This window comes from Pan troglodytes, chromosome 6 (genome assembly GCF_028858775.2).
Source record: "Pan troglodytes isolate AG18354 chromosome 6, NHGRI_mPanTro3-v2.0_pri, whole genome shotgun sequence".
In the NCBI taxonomy this organism is placed as follows: domain Eukaryota; kingdom Metazoa; phylum Chordata; class Mammalia; order Primates; family Hominidae; genus Pan; species Pan troglodytes.
The window spans coordinates 15,723,088-15,749,844 of NC_072404.2; the positions used below are offsets into that span (position 1 = coordinate 15,723,088).

General features: G+C 33.0%; 1 long non-coding RNA gene across 5 annotated transcripts in view; it reads right to left on the bottom strand.

Annotated features, from left to right (window-relative positions):
• LOC134810405 (uncharacterized) overlaps window positions 1–26,757 on the bottom strand; it is a 361,094-nt gene that overhangs the window by 184,172 nt on the left and 150,165 nt on the right. Inside the window, exon 1 of one of the 5 annotated variants that reach the window (XR_010158339.1) lies at window positions 6,262–6,401. The exons of the other annotated variants lie outside the window; for them this stretch is intronic. This is a non-coding gene — a long non-coding RNA (uncharacterized LOC134810405). Of the gene's footprint in view, window positions 1–6,261; window positions 6,402–26,757 lie in introns of those variants that run through there. 5 annotated transcript variants of the gene reach the window in all.

A 26,757-nucleotide genomic window follows, 5' to 3' on the forward strand; every position in this document is an offset into this window, starting at 1 on the left:
ATCTGACAGGACTTTTGGCCTTGGAAGAGAAAGAGATTAAATGATTTTTCTCTTTCTCTCAATGCACAAAGGAAAGGACATCTGAACACACAGGGAGAATGCAGCAGTGTGCAAGCAAGGAAGAGAGACATCACCAGGAATGAAACTGGCTAACACTTTAATCTTGGACTCACCAGCCTCTAGAACTATGAGAAATAAATTGCGGTTGGTTAACCTACCCAGTCTATGGTATTTCATTATGGCAGCTGTACAGGACTAACATAAGAAAATCTGTTCAAATTATTGCTTTTAATTTTTTTAGTAGACACCCAAAAGTGGAATTGCTAGATCATATTACAATTCTATTTTTAATTTTTTGAGGAAGGGCCATGCTGTCATTCATAGAAGCTGTACTATTTGCATTTTCACAAGCAGTGAACAAGGATTTCAATTTCTCCACATCCTGGCCAATACTCATGTGCTGTTTTGCTTTATTGCTTACTTGTCTTTTATAATAACCATCTTAATGTGTATAAAGTGGTATCTCTTTATGGTTTTGATTTGCTTTTCATAATGATCAGTTACGTTGATGATTTTTTTTTTTTTTTTTGAGACAGACTCTCGCTGTGTCACCCAGGCTGGAGTGCAGTGGTGCGATCTCGGCTCACTGCAAGCTCTGCCTCCCAGGTTCACGCCATTCTCCTGCCTCAGCCTCCCAAGTAGCTGGGATTACAGGCACCCACCACCATGCCCGGCTACTTGTTTTTGTATTTTTAGTAGAGACGGGGTTTCACCGTGTTAGCCAGGATGGTCTCGATCTCCTGACCTCGTGATCCGCCCGCCTTGGCCTCCCAAAGTGGTGAGATTACAGGCGTGAGCCACTGTGCCCGGCCATGTTGATGATATTTCATGTCACCTTTCACCTTTAACTCTCTTTTGTTCTTGTTCTCTGAATTATTTAGCATATTTTCATACTGTTTCCTGTGTTTATAATAAAAATTGCACCTTATTTACCAGGAAAGAAGTTCAATTTTTGCTTAAAATCTATCTTCTTTGTAAAATCTTCATGAATCCTATTTTCATATTAACATATCTTTTTCTGGATATCTATTATCTTCTTTATATGATGATTACTGCAATTTCCACAGCTTGAAGTGGATTATAATTAGACATATATGGGTCTTCCTCTACTTGACAAAACTTTGTTCATATTCATTTTGTTTTTCCCAGCATCTATAAATGCTGAATTAATTCATTCACAAAGAAGAACTCTTTGTTTGGAATATTCATTAGTGCTTTTGTATATTAATGTGTAGTTTTATGCGTGATTATGCCATGAAATATAAATTGTATTTCCTTAGGTATGTCTAAATATCTAGGTAGAAAACCTAAGTATATTTGATATTGATGTCAGAAATAATTGATGGCTTGGTGTAAGGGAAATATTATTAAAGTATATCTTTTACGAATACTTGTACGTATATGTCATTGAATAGAAGTCTGATTACTGTTTAAGTCTCTTCATGTTGGTAATATTTATATCCTTGTAGCTAAAGTAGATATCCAAAAGTAAAAAGCTTTTCTAAGCTTCATTTGACCAGATTTTCTGGTAAACATAAATCTAATCTACTGTAGAATTTTCTTCTGTCAGACTCAAGTAGGAAAGGCAGAGTCAGAAATTCGATTGTGAACAGCAACTTGTAATTCATATGTTCCTATGACAATGGGTACTGTAAAATATTGTCCACTGAACCCTGAACCAACGGAGGGAGTTATAATATGGCATTTTTGATAGCCATCCTGCAAAATTTTGTGCTAGTCTCATCTCTTATTCTTCCTAGCAACTTATTAAAGGGGCAAGCACTATCAGTAGCAGATACAAGAAAGGACAAGGTAACACTAAAACAACATAAAATTTTCTTACACCGGGCCCAAAAGCATTCTGCAACCATAGAAAGTTTATGGAGAAGAAATTATATTACTACTTAGAAATCTAAGGTGCTATTCCAAATCCAGTGCCTTGGGTACCTATAAAGTATGTAAGAGCAGAGATAAAACTCAAAATCAAGAAATAATAATAAAGCCCCACTCTTCTCCCTCCGGTAATAAAGACAAATCCTCAGTTACAGAAGTAATTTCTATTTGGCATCATACTAATCTAGACTTCATGACTAATTTACTGAGATATTAACTAAAAATAGCCATTGGTAAAAAAGGTGAAAATTTTGTTTTCTGCTTTTCATCTTTTTTTTTTTTTTTTTTTTTTGAGACAAGAGTCTCACTGTGTCGCCCAGGCTGGAGTGCAGTGGCGTGATCTCAGCTCACTGCAAGCTCCGCCTCCCGGGTTCACGCCATTCTCCTGCCTCAGCCTCCCGAGTAGCTGGGACTACAGGCGCCCGCCACCACGCCCGGCTAATTTTTTGTACTTTTAGTAGAGATGGGGTTTCACCGTGTTAGCCAGGATGTTCTCGATCTCCTGACTTCGTGATCCGCCCGCCTCGGCCTCCCAAAGTGCTGGGATTACAGGCGTGAGCCACCGCGCCCAGCCCAACTTAATCTTGTTACTAAATGATGATACGAATGTACAAGAGATCAGTTCCCAAGAGGCGGAGTGAAAAATCAGACCTTGAAATAGCAAGTATTACTTAGCTTAAGTGCAATTATATATTTCATGGTAGAACACATTAAAATGTATGACTATTTATGTGAAATTTTTTTCTTGCTTAGTTTTGTCTAAGAGCCCATGACATTAAGTACTACCTACTCCCATATTTCAAAATGATATGCCAGACCCTCTAGAATTGACTCACAAAGAAGTTGATTGAGAACTGATGTTTTAACCTTTAGATGACTGTTCAGTTTCAGCTTGTAAATTAGACTGGAAAGGCCAAAAAATAGGTAGAGATATAATTCTTTAAAAAAAAAAACAGTGATAATTACTTGGCATTTATTTAAATGACAAGATTCTATCTAAAACAACACATACCAGCACACCAGAGAGTCAGATGATGACCACACATGGAAAAGAAATAGGATTGCGTTGCTCTATGTCCTTCCAAAGAAGGGTATCTGGAAGAGAAAGGATAACTCAGCAGCCAAATGCTGCGGAGATCTACTCCTGGTTGTTTAGAGGTGATGGGAAAATGGACTACTAGGGGGTGGTACATAAGGAAATCACAAAGTTCCACAAGAATGAAAGTTATTTTATTCACATATGCAACAATCACATGTGAACGTCAGTTTACAACTGGAAGGTCAAATGAGAATAATTCCGTGGCTCATTGCCTCTTATTTTTCCCCAAAATGTTAGATGATCAGTATGTCAGAGATTACAATTACGAAGCTAGGAAGTAGGCTATAAGAATATTTGAAGAGACGGAATAATCTATTCAGTTTTGCCTTTGCCTGTGGCCAGCTCAAATGGGGAAGGGCATTAAAATGAGAAGGTTACTGTTAATGATTACACTGAACTGGGCATTACTGTATTAAAAAGACTGATTTTTGTTTAAAGTGACAGACTGATTTTTTATTATCTGAAAGTTATTAATAACACTACACCATAGACCAGGAAATGAATTAGACATACAGAGTCTATTGGAAAATGAAGATCTGGGCAGAACATTTGCTCATTGATACTGAAAGGATATTGTTTCTAATCCTATTTATTGACTATACTAAAAAAAATGTTAATTAGTACTGATACTTCCGATTTTAAGTTACCGTTCACACGAACATCTTCATGTTCCTAATTTAATAACAAGGGTTTCCCATTTCTTTTCCATTTGTGTTTTTTAATTTTGTTTCTTTTAGAGACAGGTTCTGGCCATCACTCAGACTGGAGTGCAATGACATGATCATAACTCACTGCAGCCTCAAACTCCTGGGCTCCAGCAATTCTCCTATCTCAAGTAGCCAGGACTACAGGTGCATACCAACACACTTAGTTAAATTTTGTTTTTTTGTTTTTTTTTTGTTTTTTTTTGTTTTTTGAGACAGGGTCTTCCTATGTTGCACAGGCTGGTCTTGAATTACTGGCCTCAAGTAAGTGATCCTACTGTCTCAGCCTCTAAAAGTGCTGGGATTACAGGCTTTAGCCACCACGCCCAGCCTCTCCATTTTATAATTGTGTCTCTTTTAAACTGAATGAGAATTATTCTAGTAACATTAACATATCAATAGATCAGATCTTTCCTGGAATTCTCATAAAATAGTTAAAATCTCACAATTATGAAAAATAATAAATGTCCTGAGGAATGATTTTTTTAAGCCTGAAATATATCAACTAACACCATGCATTCAAAGTGCTTTATCCAAAAGTCACTTGAAATCATTTTTGTGTCTTTACTTGGTATAAAAATAAATACACGCTTCCATATTTTATTCATTTTAAGGTTTTTCTTCATTTTTAACTTAATGGTAGTGATATAATTTTAAAAATATGGACATGTACATGTTTCCAAAGTCAACATTATATCAACAGGTATACTATTCTCTACCTCATTTGAGTTGTATACTCTAAGTCATTTAATTTCTAATCTGAAGATTTATTTTAATTATATTGTATCAAATTTTACCCTGTTCAAATTTTTTCGCATCATTGTTTTCTTCTCTTTGTGAGTTTCAATGCTGAAAAGTCTTGGTTTTCCTTTCTAAATAGAATATCCCACATTATCTTAAATTGGATGTTCCAATTTGACTTGAATATATGCTACTGTCAACATGCCTGTCGACAACTTGATTGTGTTTTCTTTTGTAAGTGACTTTTTCCTGCTTTGTCTTTAGTATTATTTTCTCTCAGTTTTCTCAGGTAAATAGTGAAGTCTTTCAGGAATCAGGTCCACTTTAATACCAGCAAAGTGGTCTTCAATCATAAATCGTAAATTTTGGTTCAGATTCATCTTTTCTTTTTACTTTTTAGGCAATTAGAAGCATTTTGGATCACCCTGGCCTATCTTCTATCACTTTTTCTCTGATTCTTTCCAAACTTTTAAATTAATTTTATTCTTGTTTTTTTTATTTCTATTCCATATTTAAATCCAGAGTTAAAAATAAAAGCAAAATAAAGGGTGCATGTGTGGAAGAATAAAATACATATTTTATTTTTCTATACCTTAAATACATGTATAAATAAAACTTAAATACAAATAAATTAAAATAATGAATTAAGCACAAATGTAAAGGAAAAGCAGAAAAAGCAAAAGATAAGGAAAAAAGAAGAAAATAATGACAGAAAAGAAAAATATAGACCAAATAATAATTAAATAAATTATCGAATCATTTGAAAAGTTACAAATAAACCCTCAAGTAACCTCATTTTGGAAAACAGAAAGCACAAATATATAAAGTAAGAAATGAAAAGTGGAAAATAAGTATTAAAACAAAAAATGACTTAAAAAAGAAATTACTTTGTGCAAAACTATGAAAATAAATTTGAAAGGCCTGATAAATTTGATAATTTTTTGGAATTCCATCTTCATTGGAAACTACAATAGAGATCAAATGTCTAAAAGACAAAAGAAAAAGTGATAAGGGATCTGCCTGCCCACCACCAAAATGACTAATTCCTGGTAATTTCTAGGAATTCTACCAAATATCCAAAACTTAGAGATTGCCATCGCTATGTAAACTATTTCAATCACTTGCAACATAAAAGAATGTACGGGGCAATTATACACTGATATCAAATCTTGATAAATATGACATAAGAGAAAAAACAAATTATGCATATTTATGCAAAAATGAAATATTTGCAAATCGGAGCCAGAGGACATTCTAAAGATAACCCCTTAAGAGAACCCAAGTCAAGTTTATCTCAGAAACAAGGCAGGAATCAAAATGAGAAAACCCATTAGCATTTATCATATTGACAAATTTAAGGAAAAAATTATAAGATCACCTCTTTATATTCTAAAATTTTCTCAATATATTTGATTACATGAGATCAATATAAATTCCTCATTATTAAGAAAAACTAGTGTCCAGGTAAATATTTGCATAAGGTGATTTTACATAAATACAAACAAATATGATACATTAATTTGAATACTGCAATTCCAAAAAGAAATGTATACTTGCTACTCATCCTCAGACTCAAATCCTGCATTTTACCTCATAGATCTCAATTTCTAGCTGAACAATGACAATTGCCATCCATGGACAAATAAACACATACACGTATGCAGACCTGAAATTCTTTCATAGTAAATCAATTTAGATACATGGCAGATAATGAAATAAGTGATATAATAAAAATTTGGCCTGATTAAACATGATCATACATACATGGTCCTCAGTCACAGAGACAAGAGAGGTCAAATGTTGAGATGTATACAAAATCTTTATCAATCCATTGCCGTGATCCCAATTACTACCTGATGCCTACATTGCTCAGGTCTTCACAGTTCTCCTAGTTCTAGTTGCACTTTTATTAACTACAGTATTTCCTAAGAAGCAGAATCCATATCACTGGTGATTCAGGAGAAGATTTTAGGCTTAAGCTGAGGCTCTTGAGGCATCTGCAGACTTGTGGTTCTTTTCCTCTAGTACCCCAGCTGTGGCCTTCATTCTGTTAGGATTTTGCATGGCAGGGCTATGATGTAATAATGAGTGCCCTTTGTTATCAAGGTTTAGACAGCTGTGACCACCACGTACTTCTCTCACTTCAGGTTGCACTAAGCATAAGCAACACAAAGGCAACTCATGCTTTAAGCCCTGGACTTAGCCCCAGAGCTACTTTCTGAGTCTGCTAGAACCTGAAAGCTCTGGATGGTGGAGGAGAAAAAGGAAAATCTTTTAATTCATTAAGTTTCTTGAAATCTCTTTTCCTGGGGAGAAAATGAAGACAGGCACCAGGTTGCTTCCAGCCTCCTTCATGACAGTTCAAAGAGTTCCCAGTACTTAGTAAAAACTGAAATTACAATCTGACTAATAATGTCATCCTTTCTTACCATGGATACATTTTCTCAGTGTCATGACTTTCTGAACTAAGTAGTAGAATTACTATGTGAGCACAGAGCCTCATCTTCATTTTAAACCAAGAAAGACAAAGTTAAATATCACTCCGTAAAGAGTTTTATTCTTACTGAGAAAAAAATTTTCAGGCATAAAATATTTTGGATAAATTACTAAAATCATTTAAAATTGTGCTTATAATTAATTTTTTACACTTTATGGTTTAATTGCATTATTTTAATATTTATTTTCATATGGGACAATTGATGGTGTTTGTTTTCATTAATGACACAGGTAGAAGGTTTTCTTTTTAAAATAAATGTATGTAAGTAAAAATGTGAATCAATTTAAAGATAAATATTAAGCAAATTATAGTACTGATGGTGAGATTTAACAAAAATTGTGAAAATGCTATGCAAATGCCTGAAGCATAATAATACTGGCTGAATAAATATGTAATCTTAGTTATCCCATGTTTTCAACAGATGTATGATGAAATCCCTGTCTTCCCCCCTTAAGCCTGTTGTCCTATTTCTTAGCATGGCTGTAGATATTATCATCTATGCAGTCTAACAGTGATTCTTTCCTGCCTCTTCCCATGATTATTTCCCATTTGTTATTCTAGTAAGTCATAATGTTATCTTTATATGTATCTTTAGTATTATATTTGATGTCCCTCTATATTTATGATATTTATAATATCACTGGAACATGCACATATTTTACATATTGATTTTTTTTCAACCTCCATAGTTCAACCCATCTTTGGTTTAAACAATTGTTTTTCCTCTGTCTTTTTTTTTTTTAATACTTTAAGTTCTTGGAAACATGTGCAGAACATCAGGTTTGTTACACAAGTATACATGTGATGTGGTGATTTGCTGCACCCATCAACCTGTCATCTACATTAGGTATTTTTCCTAATGCTATCCCTCCCCTAGACCCCCATCCCCTGACAGGCCCCAGTGTGTGATGTTCCCATTCCTGTGTCCATGTGTTCTCATTGTTCATCTCCCACTTATGAGTGAGAACATTCAGTCTTTGGTTTTCTACTCCTGTGTTAGTTTGCTGAGAATGATGGTTTCCAGCTTCATCCATGTCCCTGCAAAGGACATGAACTCATCCATTTTTATGGCTGCATAGTATTCCATGGTGTGTATGTGCTACATTTTCTTTATCCAATGTATCACTGATGGGCATTTGGGTTGGTTCCAAGTTTTTGCTATTGTGAACAGTGTTGCAATAAACATACATGTACATGTGTCTTTATATTAGAATGATTTATAATCCTTTGGGTATATACCCAGTAATGAGATTGATGGGTCAAATGGTATTTCTGATTGTAGATCCTTGAAGAATCGCCACACTGTCTTCCACAACGGTTGAACTAATTTACACTCCCACCAACAGTGTAAAAGCATTCCTATTTCTCCACATCCTCTCCAGCACCTGTTGTTTCCTGACTTTTTCATGATCACCATTCTAACTGGCGTGAGATGGTATATCATTGTGGTTTTGACTTGCATTTCTCTAACAACCAGTGATGAGTTTTCATATGTTTGTTGGGTGCATAAATGTCTTCTTTTGAGAAATGTCTGTTCAAATCCTTCACCCACCTTCTTGATGAGGTTGTTTTTGTCTTGTAAATTTGTTTAAGTTCTTTGTAGATTCTGGATATTAGCCCTTTGTCAGATGGATAGATTGCAAAAATTTTCTCCCATTTTGTAGGTTGCCTGTTCACTCTGACGGTAGTTTCTTTCGCTGTGCAGAAACTCTTTAGTTTAATTAGATCCCAATTGTCAATTTTGGCTTTTCTTACCATTGCTATTGGTGTTTTAGTCATGATGTCTTTGCCCATGCCTATGTCCTGAGTGGTATTGCCTGGGTTTTCTGCTAGGGTTTTTATGGTTTTAGGTCTTACTTTAAGTCTTTAATCCATCTTGAGATAGTTTTTGAATAAGATGTTAGGAAGGGGTCCAGTTTCAGTTTTCTGCATATGGCTAGCCAATTTTCCCAACACCATTTATTAAATAGGGAATCCTTTCCCAGTTGCTTGTTTTTGTCAGGCTGACAAACATCGATGAGAAAATCCTCCATTAAAAACTGGTGAACCAAATCCAGCAGCACATCAAAAAGCTTAATCAACACAATCAAGTTGGCTTCATCCCTGGGATGCAAGGCTGGTTCAACATATGCAAACCAGTAAACATAATCCATCACATAAACAGAACCAATGAAAAAAACCACATGATTATCTCAATAGATGCAGAAAGGCCTTCGATAAAATTCAACACCCCTTCAGGCTAAAAACTCTCAATAAACCAGGTATTGATGGATGTATCTCAAAAGAATAAGAGCTATTTATGACAAACCCACAGCCACTATCATACTGACTAGGCAAAAGCTGGAAGCATTCCCTTTGAAAACTGGCACAAGACAAGGATGCCCTCTCTCACCACTCCTATTTAACATAGTATTGGAAGTTCTGGCCATGGCAATCAGGCAGGAGAAAGAAATGAAAGGTTTTCAAATAGGAAGAGAGGAAGTCAAATTGTCTCCGTTTGCAGATGACATGATTGTCTATTTAGAAAATCCCATTGTCTCAGCCCAAAATCTCCTTGAGCTGATAAGCAACTTCAGCAAAGTCTCAGAATCCAAAATTAATGTGCAAAAATCACAAGCATTCCTATACACCGGTAATAGACAAACAGCCAAATCATGAGTGAACTCTCATCCCAATTGCTACAGATAGAATAAACTACCTAGGAATTCAGCCTACAAGGGATGTGAAGGACCTCTTCAAGGAGAACTACAAACCACTGCTCAAGGAAATAAGAGAGAACACAAACAAATGGGAAAACATTCCATGCTCATGGATAGGAAGAATCAATATCATGAAAATGGCCATACTGCCCAAAGTAATTTGTGGATTCCATGCTATCCCCATGAAGCCACCACTGAATTTCTTCACAGAATTAGAAAAAGCTACTTTAAATTTTATATGGAACCAAAAAGGAGCTCATATAGCCAAGACAATCCTAAGCAAAAAGAACAGAGCTGGAAGCATCATGCTACCTGACTTCAAACTATACTACAAGGCTACAGTAACTAAAACAGCATGATACTGGTACCAAAACAGATATATAGACCAATGGAACAGAACAGAGTCCTCAGAAATAATGCCATACATCTACAACCACCTGTTTAAACAATTTTTTTAAAACCTTCAGTCTTACTGATTTGTAACTCATGTTATGCCTTTAAGCCACGCTCATGCTCTCCCCAGAATTGTCATTCTAAAACACAATTCTGATCACATAACTTTCTAGATTTAAAAGCCTTCACCAATTTTTTATTTTCTATAAAGCAGCACTCAATCTCAGTATGGCAAGTTTTGTCCTTTATATTCTAGCTTCAGACTAAATGCTCTCCACACAAATCCTTGCAGCATCCAGGCATGCTAGGCTTTGTAATAATAATTTATGTTTTAAAAAAGTTACTACTTCTGACAGAATTGGCTTTGCCCTCTATTTTATCTGTTAAATTCCTGCTCCTCATTTAAGATGAAACTCATTTATCATTCCCTCTTCAAAGTCTTCCTAAGTTCCTAAAAGCAACATTCATTATTCATTCCTTTATGATAACACTTAGTGCTTTGCTATACTATTATAGAACATTCTACTTTATATTGTATGATTCACGTCAATGTCTACTTTTATTACTGCATAGGAGGTCTTATTCATGAGAAGCAGTGCAATACAGTGCTTCAGATCTAATATTCTGTGGTCAACAAGACCTGGGCACAAAGTCCTAGAAAAGTTGGATTTCTGGTAAATCTCAGATGAATAAATAAGTGAATGAGTTAAATGAGCTGAGAATCCTCCCATACATCAAACTATTCTTTATCCCCAAATCTTCCTCACCTAGTACATTCCTTAAAGGCCTTGTTCCTTTTATCTTTTAACAAATTAATCCTACTTAGTGTATTGAGATTTTTTTAATGGATTTAGCAGATGGTACACAAATGACCATTCTGTAATATTTGGTAAAATGTCACTTGTTAAAATGAGTGGGTTGAACTGGATAATATATGCTTCCTTCCATTTCCCACAGTCTCTGACCTCAAGGAGCACATCCCTGCTGTGTGATAGGCTTATGTTTAGCCATGCCTTTTAAAGATTTTATTACATCAGTAAAATTATGTCATTAACACATACCAATTATGTGATTAAAGCTATTTACATTAAACATGCAATTAGATCAAATTATGCTAATAGGAAAATGCAGGATAACTAAAATTAATTTTAAAAGCAGAGAAATTAACTCAGATAAACTACATTTAAATACCATCACATGTTTAAAAGTAAGCAAGCAAATATTCCTGTTTTAACTCCACTAGTTCAGACTCTAATCAGCTTGTCTTCCTGCTTTCATCTTCCCTCTCCAGTCCAAACTCTATGTATGACGCAGTTACCTGTCCAAAATACAGATCCAGCATGTTCCTTCTCTGCTTAAAAACTGAAGAGTGGCACTCATTCCTTGTGAGAAACAATTTGTACTTTCACTCCTCAACAGTAGGTGTGACATTAGCTTTCACTAAGTTCTATGAGTCTTTTTAGTGAATCATCAAAACGGAGGGTGATTTGGAGAAACCTTGAATTTGCATTTGGCATCTGATGTGAGGGTAATCTTGTATGGACTCTTGCCTCTCACTTTCTGTTTGACTTTAATTCCTTACAGCTGGAGTGAAAATCATGGGGAAAATTGGCATTCTAGAGGACTGCACCCTTACCCTTGAGTTTGAGTTTGGCTAATTCTGGATAGAAGCTTTTGTTCAAATATTTGCAATCATTTCAATAAATTCAATTTATTTATCAGAAAGCTACTTTGACTTCTTCACACAGGTTTAATATTTAGAACTATCATTGTCATTTCACTCAAAGCACTTGGTAATTTCTTTCTGATTTCTTCTTCAAACCCAGGAATAATTTAAAGTGTGTTTTAGAATATTTAGGCTAGACATATTTTGAACCCTCATTTGTTCGTTTAAAATTTTGTTAAATTTTTAGTCAATGAATTAGACCTATAGAATATCAATATTTGCAATTTAAGCTTTCTGTCTAATGTATACTTAAATTTTGCAGAGAATCTATTGTTGGACTAGGGTAATAGTTAGACTGTAAGACAAATACTATTTTGTCTGTTTTTAATTTAATATAGTAAAGCTCACTCTTTTGATTCTACAGTTTTATGAATTTGACAAATGCAGCATCATGTAAACATCACAACAAACAAGACTCAGGACAGTCCTATCATCCGAAATAAATTCCTTTAGCTTTTAGTTATTTGTAGTCAAATCTTTTCTCCACCTCTAAGCTTTAGAAAACACAAATCTGCTTTCTCTCCTACAGTTTTGTTTTTTCCAAAATGTCTACAAATGGAGTCAGATGATATGCATTATTCTGAGTGACTTGTTTCATTTGTCATAATTCATTTTAGATTCACTGATGTTTTGTGTGTGTCGATAGTTTGTAACACTTGATTATAAAGTTAAGTAGCATTTCATTGTGTGGATGTGCCACAGATTTTCTAGCCATTGACCAGTTTAAGCACATATGGGTTGTTTCCATCTTGGGGTGACAGTGAATAAAACTGCTACAAACTTTTGCATAGAGGTTTCTGTGTATATAAGTTTTCATTTTTTTAATCTAAAACACTAAAAGTAAAATAGCCATATTTTACAGTAAGTGTATATTTAACTTCATATGAAATGGCATAACTATTCTTTAGAGTGGTTGTACCAGTAGTCTTCCTATCAGCAGTGTATGAGAATTACAGTTGCTTCTCATCTGTGCCAGCATTTAGTATTTTCAATTTTTAAAATTCCATTCTAATTGTTTTTTTGTTGTTGAAATGACTAAAACCTAAAACCCTCAGTTTATTTTTATTAAATTGGGTTATTTATTATATATTCTAATAAAAGTCATTTGTCAAATTGTGATTTGCAAATATGTTACTTCAGTCTCTGGTTCGGCTTTTAACTTTAATTTTGCTGAGGTCCAACTTATCAACTTTTTTTAAAACATATTATGATTTTAGAGTCATATATAAAAACTTTTTACCAAATGTTTTCTCCTATGTTTTCTTATAACAGCTTCATAGTTTAGCTTTTATAGTTAGGTCTATGATCCATTTTGAGATAGTTTTTGCATAATATGTGAGGTATATATTAAGGTTTATTTTTACATATGGATATTAAATTTTCCAGCATCTTCTTTGACAATATTATCTTTTTTTCCAAACTAATTGCCTGTGCATCTTTGTCAAAAATTAATTGATCACATTGTGTGGGCATGTGTATGGATATTCTATTCTGCTGCATCTGTCTGTGTGTACCCTTTTACCAAAACCAGACTAAAAAATTACTTTAGCTTCTTAAGTTTTGAAATCAGGTGGTATGTGTCCTCCATATTTGATCAATTTTTTAAAAAGTCTTTCTTTTATAATTACTTTGCCTTTTCAAACAAATTTGAAAATGAGTTTGTCAGTATCTACAAAAATTGCTATGATTTGATTGGGATATTATTGAAATTAGAATCAGTTTAGGAGAATTTGGCAACTTAAGTCTTCAAATACATGAACACAAAATATCTATTGATTCAGGTCTTTTTTTATTTCTTTATCAGTCTTGTGTCATTTTCACTATGCACATCTGGCATATATCTAAAGGCATATTTAGATTTATAAGCATTATATCTTACTGGTGCTACTTAAATGGTTGTGTGTATTTAATTTAAATTTCAAATAGTTTCTTGCTAGTAGATAGAAATTATATTGATTTTTATATATTTTATTAGTTTAGTAGGGCTGCCATAACAAATTAGCACAAACTGGTTTGATAAAATGTCAGGAAATTATTGTCTTCCAGTTTTGGAGACTAGAAGTTCACAATCAAGTTCTCTATAGAGTTAGTTCCCTCTGAGGGCTATAAAGGAAGAATCTGTTCCAGGCTTCCCTCCCTGGCTTACAGATTGCCATGTTCACCCGGTGTCTCTTCATATTGTCTTTCTTCTATGCAACTCTGTGTCAATGTCCAAATTTCTACTTCTAGTAGGGACCTCACTCATGTTGGATTAGGGGACCACTACAGGTTTAATACTCTGGTACAACTTCATCTTAACTAGTTGTATGTGCAAGAACCCTTTTTCCAAATAAGGTCACTGTCTGGTATACTGGGAGCTAAGACTTTAGCATACAAAATTTGAGGGTATACAACTCAACTCATAATAGTTTACCCTTTTCTCCCAAAAATTCACCTTTTCTCACATGCTAAATGCATTCACCCCATTCCAACATTCTTAGAAGTCTTAATGGCATTAACCCTAAATCCCAAATTTCATCCAAATATTATCTAAATTAGGTGGGGGTGAAACTGAGAGTATTCATTCTGGTACAAAATTTCTCTTTGTCAGTGGAACTGAAAGGTTATTTGCTTCCAAAAATACAATGGTAGGATAGTCATAGGATAGATGTTTCCATTTCAAAGGGGAGAATTCTGAAGAAAAAAAGGGATAATGTATCCCAGACAAATTTAAAACCTAGCAAGGAAATTCCACTAGAGTTCAAGGCTTGAGAAATAATAATAATCCCCTTACCTTGATGCTTTCTTTTTCTGGCCCACTCAGGAGGCCACCCTACCCTCTGCCCTGATATGCAGCCCACCCTTTAGAACGTAGGAAGTGGCCCCACCCTTAGCATCAGTTTTTCCCTTTATTGAAGCATAACACATGTCCACAGCCAGACATCTTCATTGACCCATTTCCTGCCTATAAAATTCCATAAGTTGGGATTTTATTTCATCTCATCCTTTATTTCATTTTCCTTCCTTTATTTCACCTCTGTCCTTTTCAGTTCAAAATTGCAGTATTTCTGCTGAGATGGTTGATTAGATCCACAAATTCTATAACTAATGTCTTTTTCAACTGATTGTTCATCCATGCCCATGATGGTCTGTCCACAGCGAGCTTTCTAACATTTTGCAGTATGGATTGGCTACAAGTTTTCCACATTTTCAAGTTCTGTTTTCTTTTTGCTTATCAATTACCTCTTCAATTTATCTCTTTTCTCACATTTATAGGCCAAAGGAAGGACCAGGCTGCACTTTTGATAATCTGTTTAGAAATTTCCTCAGTTAAATATTGAAGTTGATCAGTTAAAGTTCTACTTTCCATCAACAAGAATACAATTCTTTCGAGTTCTCTGCCACTTTATAACAATGATTACCTTTCTTATTAGTGTACAGTATGTTCTTCATTTCTATATGAAACTTCACCAGAAGCACCATTTATATTTCAAGAACCATTCTGCTTATAATAATATATATATTCTCTGAGAGAGGTTGTCCATATAGTTCCACTCTTTTGTTTCTGAGCATTCACCAGAATCTCCTTTAATGTCAAATGTCAGGACTTTACCAACAGTCTCTTTAAGCCAATCTAAGCTTTTTCTATCACGTGCCTCAAAACTTTTTCAGTCTCTACCCATTACCCAACTCCAAAGTTACTTCATCATTTTTGGGTATTTTTATCTATCAGCACCTCACTTCCCAGTACCAAAATATGTTCTGTGTCTCTTCTCTAGCTTCTGGTGATTTTATAGTAATTTTGCTGTTTCTTGTCTTGTAAAGGCATCAGCATAATCTCTTCACATAATATTCTTTGTGTGTGTGTGCGCCTGTGTATGTGTCAAAATTTCTTTTTTGAAAAAAGAACATCAGTGATACAGGATGAGAAGTCCATCCTATTCCGGCATGATCTCATGTTAATTCATACCTTCTATGCCTTATTTCCAAACAAGGCCACACATTGAGGTACTGGGGGTGAAGACTTCAACATACACATTTTTAAGGGGGACACAACTCAACCCATAAAATTAACCTTGTGTACCGAGACACCGTTAACTCACTTATTAGTTTTAAGTGAGAATCTAGCTTATGTAGACTACTCAGGATTTTCTATCAAGACAATCATGTTTTCTTTAAATAGCTTTTTTGTAATAATTTTATTCAGATATAATTTGCATAGCATACAATTCACCCATTTAAGATGTGTAGTTTAATATATTTTAGTTAATCTTCACAGAGTTAAGCAACCATTGTCATAGTCAATGTTAAAACATTTTCATGACCTCCAAATAATCTCCTTAACCTTTACTCATCACTCCCAATCCTGTATTTTCTCATCCGTAAGCAACAAGTAATCTATGTTCTAGTTCTATAAATTTGCTTATTCCGGACATCTCATATAAATGGAGTCTTATAAGATCGAGTCTTTTGTGACAGGCTTCTTCCGCTTAGCATAATGTTTTTAAAGTTTATTCATGTTGTAGCATGTATCAGTACTCCATTCCTTTTAAGGTCAAATTATATTCCATTGTATGGATATCTCGCATTTTATTTATCTATTTATTAGTTCATTAATATATGGGTTGATTCCATCTTTTAACTAATATGATTATTCCTGCACTAAACATTTGTGTACAAGTTTTTGTGTGAATATATCATTTTTTTCTTGAAGTGGAATATAATTGCACCTAGGAGTGGAATTGCTGTGTAAATTATTAGCTCTATATTTAACTTTTTGAGAAACTTCCAGACTTTTCCAAAACAGCTGCCTCATTTTATATTCATGAAAGCAATGTATGAGGGGTTCTTATTTCTCCACGTTCTCAGCAAGACTAGGTATTATCTTTTTGATTCTATTAATTCAAGTGGATACAAAGCATTGCAATATGATTTTCATTTGTATTTCCCTGATGATTTAATAATGCTGAGAATCTTTTCAAGGGCTTAGTGGTTATCTGTACAACTTCTTTTAAAATATTTTTATTTCGGTTCTTTGTCTACTTTTAATTGGGTCATTTTCTGCTATTTTTGAGTTGTGAAAGTTCCTTATATGTTCTAGGGATGCAAGTCCCTTGTTAGGTATATAATTTTTTAATTTTTTCTTCTATTTTGTGGATTGTTTGTTCACTTTCTTAATAGTGTCCTTTGAATAAATATGTTTTTATTTTATATGAAGTCCAATTATATCATTTTTTTCTTTTGTTGCTTGTGGTGGTGGTATCATAAATAAGACTCTATTTTCAACTTTAAAATAATAAAGATTTACTGCTGTTTTATAAGATTTCTACAGTTTTGCTTTTACATTTAGGTATTTGATACATCTTGAATTAACTTTATATAGTGTGATGCATAGGTTTAATTTCAGTGTTTTCCATATGTTTATCCAGTTGTCCCAGAACCGTGTATTAAAAGAACTATTTTTTATTCATGAAATGGTCTTGGCACCATTGCTGAAAATCAGCTGACAATAGATGTGTAGGTGTATTTCTGATTTTCAGTTACATTCCACTGATATGCCTCAATTACTGTTGCTTTCTAGTCAGTTTCAAAATTGCAGGGTGTCAGTCCTCAAACATCTTTTTCAAGATTATTTTGGCTATTTAGTTTCCTTGAATTTCAAAATTATTCTTAGGATCAGCTGGTCAATTTCTGCAAGAAGGTTACTGCATTTCTGAAAGAGTTGGGTTGAATTCATAGATCAATTTGGAGAATATTATCATCTTAATAACATTAAGTCTTTTGATCTATGAAATATCTTTCCATTTATTTAATTTTTTTTCTGTAAAGTTTCATCGTTTTCAGAGTATGTGTTGTATTTTTTATTAAATTTATTTCTAAAAATTTTATTTTATTTTGGTGCTACTGTAAATTAAATAGGTTTCTTAATTTCATTTTGGACTTCCATTGCTAATTGTAATGATTATTTTTCTGTTAAATTGGCTAGGTCATGGAACCCAGTTTTTGGCCAGACACTAATTTAAATATTTCTCTGAAGCTATTTTTTAGATGATATTAAGATTTACATCAATGGGCCGGGCGCAGTGGCTCACGCCTGTAATCCCAGCACTTTGGGAGGCCGAGGTGTCCGTATCACAAGGTCAGGAGTTCAAGACCAGCCTGGCCAACATAGTGAAACCCCGTCTCTACTAAAAATACAAAAATTGGCTGAGTGTGGTGGTGCACGCCTGTAGTCCCAGCTACTCAGGAGGCTGAGGTGGGAGAATCGCTTGAACCTGAGAGGCAGAGGTTGCAGTGAGGCAAGACCACACCACTGCACTCCAGCCTGGGTGACAGAGTGAGACTCTGTCTCAAAAAAAAAAAAACAAAAAAAAAAAAACGATTTACATGGATGATCTTTGAGAACAAGGAGATTACCACACATAATTTATGTGGTCCTCATCCAATTAGTTGAAGGCTTAAGGGAAAACCTGAGGTTTCCCAAAGAAGAAAGAATTCTGCCCCCAACTGCCTTCATAATGGAACTGCACCATTACCTTTTTCCAGAATCTGAAGTTGGCCATCCTGCCCTGCAGATTTTGGATTTGCCAATGCTTACAATAGTATAAGCCAATACCTCTCTCTCTCCCCCCATTCTTGTGTTAATAGATGGATTGCAATTAATTTTTGTATATTGATCTTGTATTCTGCCACGTTACTGAACCAGTTTATTAGCTCTAATATATTTTAGTGAATTCTAAGTCCTTAGGATTTTCTATTTACAACATGATGCCATTGGCAGACAAGGATAATTTTATTATTTCCATTGTAATGTATATATCAATTTTATTTTATTTTATTGCCTAAATTTTCTGGCTAGAAAATAGAAATGGTGACAGTGGATATTTTTATCTTGTTCCTGATCCTAGGGAGAAAGTATCTAGATGTTTGTAGATGTACTTTATCAGGTGAATAAGTTGAATTCTATTTCTAGTTTTCTTAGTGTTTTCATAAGGAAGGGGTACTAATATTTTTCAAATACCTTTTCTGCACCTTTTGAGATAATCATGTGTTTCTTGCTTTTATTCCATCAATATAGCTAGCAATTGAGATTATTTTATTTCTCTCTAAGTGTTTATCTCTCCATCCATCTATCTATATAAGTACTTACAAATAATCAATGAGATTTATAAGCCTGTAGTTTCCTTTGTTGAAAGTTTATCTTTAATAAATTTAATTTTTAACAAATATGGAGGAAATGTGGTTATCAATCTCCATCAGAATGTGATTATATATTCATCATCATCTAACTATATAGCAATCATTATCTATCTATATATCATGTACACATTTGTTTCCCTATTGCACTAAATACAGTTATAGTATAATATCGAATAGGAGAGGCAAAAGTGGACATTTTTTCTTATCAGTCTTGGGAGAAGTCATTCAGTTTTTCATCATTAAATATTATATTATCTTTAGACATTTTTGTAAGGATCCTTTATGGGTTTAAGAAAGTTTCATTTTATTTCTAATGTTTGAGACCTTTTCTCATAAAGAGATATTGTATTTCCCTTTTCTATTTCTGTTATAATAATCATGTAATTTTTTCTTCTTTAGTTTGTTATATATGGTAAAGTATATCAGGCGATTTTCAACAGTTTAGCAGCTTTGCGTTCTCAGGTGAGACATGCTGCATTATCTTTTTTGAAGCATTGTTGAACTTAATATGTTGTTGAAAATGCTTGTGTCCATATTTTTGGATGTCTATGTTTTCTTTCTTGTTATACTTTTGTCTGATTTTGGTATTTGTAAAACTTGCCTTTATTCTATTTTTTCTTTATTTTCTATTTCAATAATTGCTCATCTAATCTTCATTATTTTTTCCTGTACCATCTTTGGGTCTAATTTTCTCTTTTCACTCTTACATTTCTTAGAGGTTTAGATTACCATTTAGAGATTTTTCTTGCTTTCAATATACACATTTCATATTCTAAACTTCACTTTACATTTTGCTTCAGCTCTCTCTCAAATTTTGATATAATGCATTTTTTTGTATTTTGTTAAAAATATTTCTACTTTTCTTAAGTCTACTTGTTTTCTCCAGTAGGCTGAAATGTGTTTTTTAACTGACCAATATTTTTAACTGACCAATAGCAACTTTTCATATGCTATTGCCTTGACTGTATGGAGTGCTCTATAAATGTCAATTATACGATGTTGTTTGGTGGTATTTTAAATTCCTCTATATTGTTGTTGATTTTTTCCCTACTAGTTCTTTCTATTACTTAGAAATGTCTCCAACTATAATTCTGGCTTTATTTATTTATTCTTTCGGTATTATCTGTTTTAGCTCCACGTATTCTGAAACTGTGTTGTTAGGTACATACACATTTAGGATAGTTGTGTCATCTCAATGAATTAATACTTTTGTCATATGTAATGTCTGTCTTCATTTCTGTTAATTTCTTTGCTCTGATGCCTATTTGTCTGGTATCAATACAGCCATTTCAGTTATTTTTTATTAGTGTTTGCAACATATAACTTTTCTTATCAATTTACATTTAGGATATCAATACCATTATAGTTAAAGTGAGTTTCTTGTGTAGAGCACACAGTTGCTCCATGCCCCATTCCCATTTCTGTCTTTTTATTGCTACACTTAGACCATTTACGTTTAATGCAATTTTTGATATGCATAAATTTAGGTCGACCAGTTTTCTTGTTTTCTCTTTGTTCCTTCTAGTATTTTTTCTTCCATTTATTCCCCTTTTTTTTCAAACTTTTGGATTATTATGACTTTTTATATATTCTATTTTAAAACATGTATTGTGATTTTAACTATGCCATTTTAATATATTATTTTAGTGATTGCTTTAGAAACTACACAGAAAGTTCTCAATGTTTTACAATTTACTAATAATCAATAGTTTACTACTTCAGTTTTAATGGTGAAATGTTACTACCTTATATTTTAGTTTACCCTCTCCTCCTTTAGGCTATAGTTTTCTTCTAAGCTACATCTATATACACTGACACTGTTTAGCCAATCATAAATTTTGCTTTGAATTGACAGACATATTTTAAATAACTCAATTGGAAGAGAATATATTTTTAAATTTAGCCAGATATTCAAGCTTTTTTGAATGCCTTTTATTTCTGATGTTCTAAGTTTCACTCTAATATTTTCTTTCATTTAAGAGCTACTTTTTAACAATTTAGAGCAAGTATAAGGGCTAGTATTTTCTTGTTTTTAATTTGAGAACATTTTTACTTCTCTTTCATTTCTAAGGAATATTATAACTAGAAAAGCAACTCAGGTGACAGTTATTTTCTTATAACACTTTAAAAATGTATTGCTTTCTTTTGTCCTCCTTGGTTTCTGAAAGGCAATAAATAAATGTATAAAAAAAGATTGCTAGAATTTTAAATGGCATCTAAATATAGAAACTATACTGATTGAGATATCCTAATGGAATCAAGAATAACAATATGGAAATAAATTACTTCCAGGAAAATTATATGGAAAATAACCTTCCCAAATTGGCTGAAGAATAATTATAAAACACACAATTACAAAAATCAATGTTTTCTTTTTAAAAGTCATTTTTAAAAAGCACAAGAATTTAAAGACTTACAGGTAAGCAATACCAAAAGTTCAACAAATGGTCCAGAATCAAAGCAGAATTTGAAGACTTCTAAGCTCTATGTATTAGGTTCAGCTCATTTTAACACAAAAATAAAATAATGCTAGTGTGCAAAATGTAATGTAGCTCAAATTCACTTGTGTCATAGTTGCAGAAATACCAAGTAAATACTATCAAATTAAATCCAGGATATATACATAAACATAATATGACCAAATAAGATTTAATTTTTGAACTGAAAATATTATTTGGGCTTAGAACATTTAATAATGTAATTAATGTTTTAATAGATTAAAGGTGAACACCAACTTAATTATTTTAAGGAATTCAGGAAATCACTAATTATTAATAATAAAATATCTCAGAAAAAATAGAACAGGAAGGAACTTCAGTTTGATAACAAAAACCCAGAGTAAACATCATATTTTAACATAATACGCTTTAAATATTTTCTTTAAATTCAAGAGGAATAATACATTTCCCATATTGTACTCTATACCACCCATCGACTCATTACTGGCTTATATATTGAAATACTGTGTTTGCACAAAGAAATTATTTTATTCACTTCAATTTAATAGTTTTGCTATCCTGTCTTTAGGTCCCAGAAATTCTCTGGTTTCTACACAGATATTTCTCTTTTCTTGATCTAACAAATAACTTTTTATAACACTGTCCATGCTGTTTTTATAATACTGCATGGAGCTCTATGCTATTTAATGAGGCATTTCTCTTAATCAATCTGAGGAGCTCTGAAATGCTTTCATGCTGTGCACAAAGGCGAGAGTTTATAGAATATGCTTAACTATAAATGTTCTCTATTTTCATCCATATGTAAATCAATAGACTTGGGAAGTTGGTGATCTCCTTAGTGTTTAGCCCACATTTTACTCACAAGGATATAGGTGGGCTATTGAAAAAAGTATTCACATAATTCTAAGTAAGTTTGAAAAAAATAATTACATAGATTCCCTTTGCCTTTCATTATCAACAAAAAGAATTTAAAAATCTATTATTATATGCCTGATTTGAATTCTACACAGATGTTAATAGTTTAATTTCAAGTATCTTCCCAGATGACTTTTTCTACGTGATGGAAAACATTAGGAGAAAAATGTGGGGCACCGCAGCCATAGATCTCATTGTCTCAAACCATGAAAAATAAAAACAGCCACATCGGACAGAGACACACTTTTAGACTATATACTGTAGAACTGAATCAGTTGTACGTAATGACCAACATGCTGAGCTAAATTCCCACTGATGTGGTCCATTCGTCCACAAACGGAAACAGTGCTAATGTAAAAATTAATGTCACCTTTGTTTCATCTTCATTTTACTTAAGATGAAGCTTTGTTTCACTATATCCTCAACTTTTCTAGTTCCTTATAGCCATGTAACGAAGGTGAGAGAGAATATTTACTATCATTTCAAATGTTGGCTCTTTTATGTCTAATTCAAATGATTTCCTGAAGCATTGCTCTTAAGAGCTGGTTAGGGGTACGGTTGTGGACTGATGTCTGTAGATTACTATACATTTCTGTACTTTCCAATACTGAGTAGAAGTGAAATAAAATTAGACTTTGTATGCATAATTTAGGCATAATTCATCATGAAGATGAAACAATCAAAACATAAAGGCAGATTATATTTTGAGTGCACAAAAATAGCAAACAGTGGATTTTTTAACAGCATTCATATTGTTAAATATCTACACTCTGTGTTAAACTGAGGCAATGAGATTATAACCTTAATAGTTAAGCCAAGAATGCTAGTTGTGGTCAGATGACTCACTCATTATCATTAGAGTACATACACAGGGAATTTGGTCATTGTGTTCCCAGCTGGCAGCTTTTACTAACATCTGGGTTATTAACATCAGAATCAGCAATCTAGCAAATTGTTCTCTCTAACATATCCAGCTAATCCTGGACCCAAATTAGTTCCCTTCCAAACCCACCTGCAGTAAATCCAGCAGTCAAGATTACCCTTGAACAGAATTACTTGAATTATATATAAAAGTAGATTAGGATTAAATATTCCAGAATTCATGCCTGGCTTTCTATCTGTAGACAACATTGAGTATGCTTTTGGAAAGTAAAAGTCAGGATGCCAACATTATTTGCTTGTCAGCGAAAAATTTCAATGAAGATTCAGAGATTCTAACTACCACTTAACCAAAGCTATTTGGAAAAAGAGACATTTTCCTCATATTTGAGACAATTGCAACAAATATCTTATCATAAATATTTGAACAGTTTTGAAACTGTTTGCTTATATGAAATATACTCATAACAGCTTCAAACGGCAGTTCTGCTACTGTGTAAGCTTCTTGATCCTGAAGATGGTTTCTGCCTTGTTCTTTATCCAGCTTAAGGAAATTTAATAATGCAGTGAAATGCAGTGAAAGGAATCTAAAGTTCCAGTGATAAATCTAACTAATAATATCAGTAATCTTACTGTACTTACAAACCATTAATATAATTTAATGTCAGATCATTTAAAACTGAGAGTTCTCAAATAGGTTCTTAAAGTTTAGTTGATTCTCTCTGATAAAAGGCAAACTCTCTAAGAGAAGAAAAAACTACAATGTAACACATTCATATGTACATAATTTAAAATTCTTGTGATGCCATTATAAACCGGCATGGGTTTTCTTTCTTTCTTTCTTTATTGTCGTTTTCTCTGATTGTATATCCCTTACGTAGAACCCTGTTGCTTTCCCAGGGAACACTGATTTTGATTCAAATACACATCTGACCAAACCTAGCTCTACACTCTTCCTATTAGCTCTTCGTTCATGCATCTTGCGTCTTGATAAAAAATTCCTTCGTTTTCACACATTTTCCTTCCTCTACTCCTTTGCTTATGCTGTTTCTTTCTTTTTTTAAGTGAAAGCAAGTTTGTTAAGAAAGTAAAGGAATAAAGAATGGCTAACTCCATAGGCAGAGCAGTGGCATGGACTGCTCAATGCTCAAGTTATTTCTTGATTATATGCCAAACAAGGAGTGTATTATTCATGAGTTTTCCAGGAAAGGGATTTCCCAGAACTGAGGATTCCTCCGCATTTGAGACCATATAGGGTAATTTCCAGAGGGTGCCATAGCATTTGTAAACTGTAATGGCATGACAGTGCCATGGCATGTTAGGGAGTGTCTTTTAGCATGCTAATTAACATATAATAAGCATACAATTAACATATAATGAGATATTTTTGACCTTTGTTACAAAGATATATTGTACTCAATACTTTGGATACAGTATCTTCAGTGTTGAGGTTGTTAATAGGAAAAATAAAGGTTTCCATAATCAAATATGTTTTGGTAAATGCTCCTAACAACATTCCTATCTTGTGGATATATAAAACATTATGTCCATCTTTAGAGCATAAAGTTTCAGAATAGATATTCAGTGAAAAAATCCGTATTTCCTTAATTTATTTGATACACAGTGCTTCTCTGGTACATGCAAAGTCTTAGACTTTTAATACACAGAAGGACCTTACAAACCAATAGGGAAATAGACTTCCTTAGAAAAATAAACTAAGATTTGTAAAAGCAAGTTTTAAAGAAAGAAAAGTAAATTGTTTTCTCCAATAGTAATTAAGAAATAAAGATTAAAACAACCTTAGCTCTTTTCTACAACGTTTTAAAAGTTTAAAAAGAAAAATGAATGTGTTTGGAAACTTGTAAGCTAGTAGTGAAACTGAAAACCGGCTTACATTTCTAATAGGCTAGCTGGCCATACTTAACTGTGGTTAAAATACACATACTATTTTATTTGGCTATTTTTAAGTACTTATCTTATGAAAATAATAAGCAGTGTACTAAATGTATTCTGCAAGGTTGATCATTACAGTAGGATAGAATGAAAAAAAATCTAAATGTCCCACAAAATAAGATCAGTTAAATAATTTATGGTACATCTGTATCATGGAATTCTAGTCATTATAAAATCATATCAAGTAGATATTTTTACATGCAAATACGATCAAGAAAAATTATAAAGCAAGAATATGAAGTATTAAATACTAAATAGAGTATAGTTGGGTGTATGTTTCTGTGGCTGTACTTGTGTGTATACATACATGTATGTGTATATATATATCCACAAATATATATATATATTATATATATAGGTGTGTGTGCCTGGGCATGTCTGTGTGGGTATGGGTGTGCATATACACACACGGATTTTTTTTTCACTGATAAGTATAATCATTAATATGTTGGCAATAATTACGTTTGAGTGGTAAGGTCTTAAAAGTTGAATTTAATTGCTTAGCTTAGTTACATTTACAAAAATTTCTTTAATGGGATTAATTATTGCTAGCAAAATAAAGTCATTTAACTTTTCTTCGAGTACTTCATCTAGCAAGCTTTTACTGGCTCTTTCAGGCAGTGAAAGATCTTTCTTCCATGTTCCAAAGGCACTTTGTTCACTTATCATATGGGTATCAATATATGTTTCCTTGACTAATTTACTAGTAGATTTTGAGCCTCCAAAGAGAAAGGTTGTGATCAGATTTTCTTTCTAGTCTCTGGTATTAGCACAGTGCTTGACTCATAATAGTACTAATAATAGTTTTTGGAGCAAATGAACGAATAAATCATTAAGCAAGTTTGACCAAATGCATAAAAAGATAAATGAAATTGTTCTGATTAGGTTTAATTATCAAAAACTACTTCAAGCTAAATGCTGCAGGTATTTAATGCATTTCTACCTTTTAAATTAAAATAGCTCATCCAGAGCCATGCACACTCTGAGCCCTCAATTAGTATTGATTGATATAATTCTATGAGAGGCATGAGTTAGGCTAGTAAATGACATGGGGAATCTCAATTCAAATCATGTTTCTAAGTGGTAACCAGAGCTGTAAGTGAATCTGTTACGTGGCAATTCTATTTAGAGAAGAGAATTGGGGCTAGGCTTTAAAGTAATTTTTAAAATGCCAGTTTAAAATAAGAAAACCCAAAATATGTTTTAATTTGAAACATGTTTACATTTCATTCCAGCATCATAACACAAAATCATAGAATATTTGTATATGCCTAAAATAATAACAGTAATAATAATTATAATTTGATACATTGGATCACCTAATCACAACTATTTATACATATTAAGAGTTAAAAAGGGAATGAAATATTTCCTTTTTCATTTTTGATAAAACCTAATCCTGGAAAATATTACAGTAATTATAGCAAATATTTGCTCTCTTAATGAATCTGTTTGTCTAAGACCATGCTAACTAATTTATATATCCTTGTGATCATGTTAATAGCTGCATAAGTAATTATAATTCTCTATATTTTATAGATGAGGAAACTGTAGTACAAG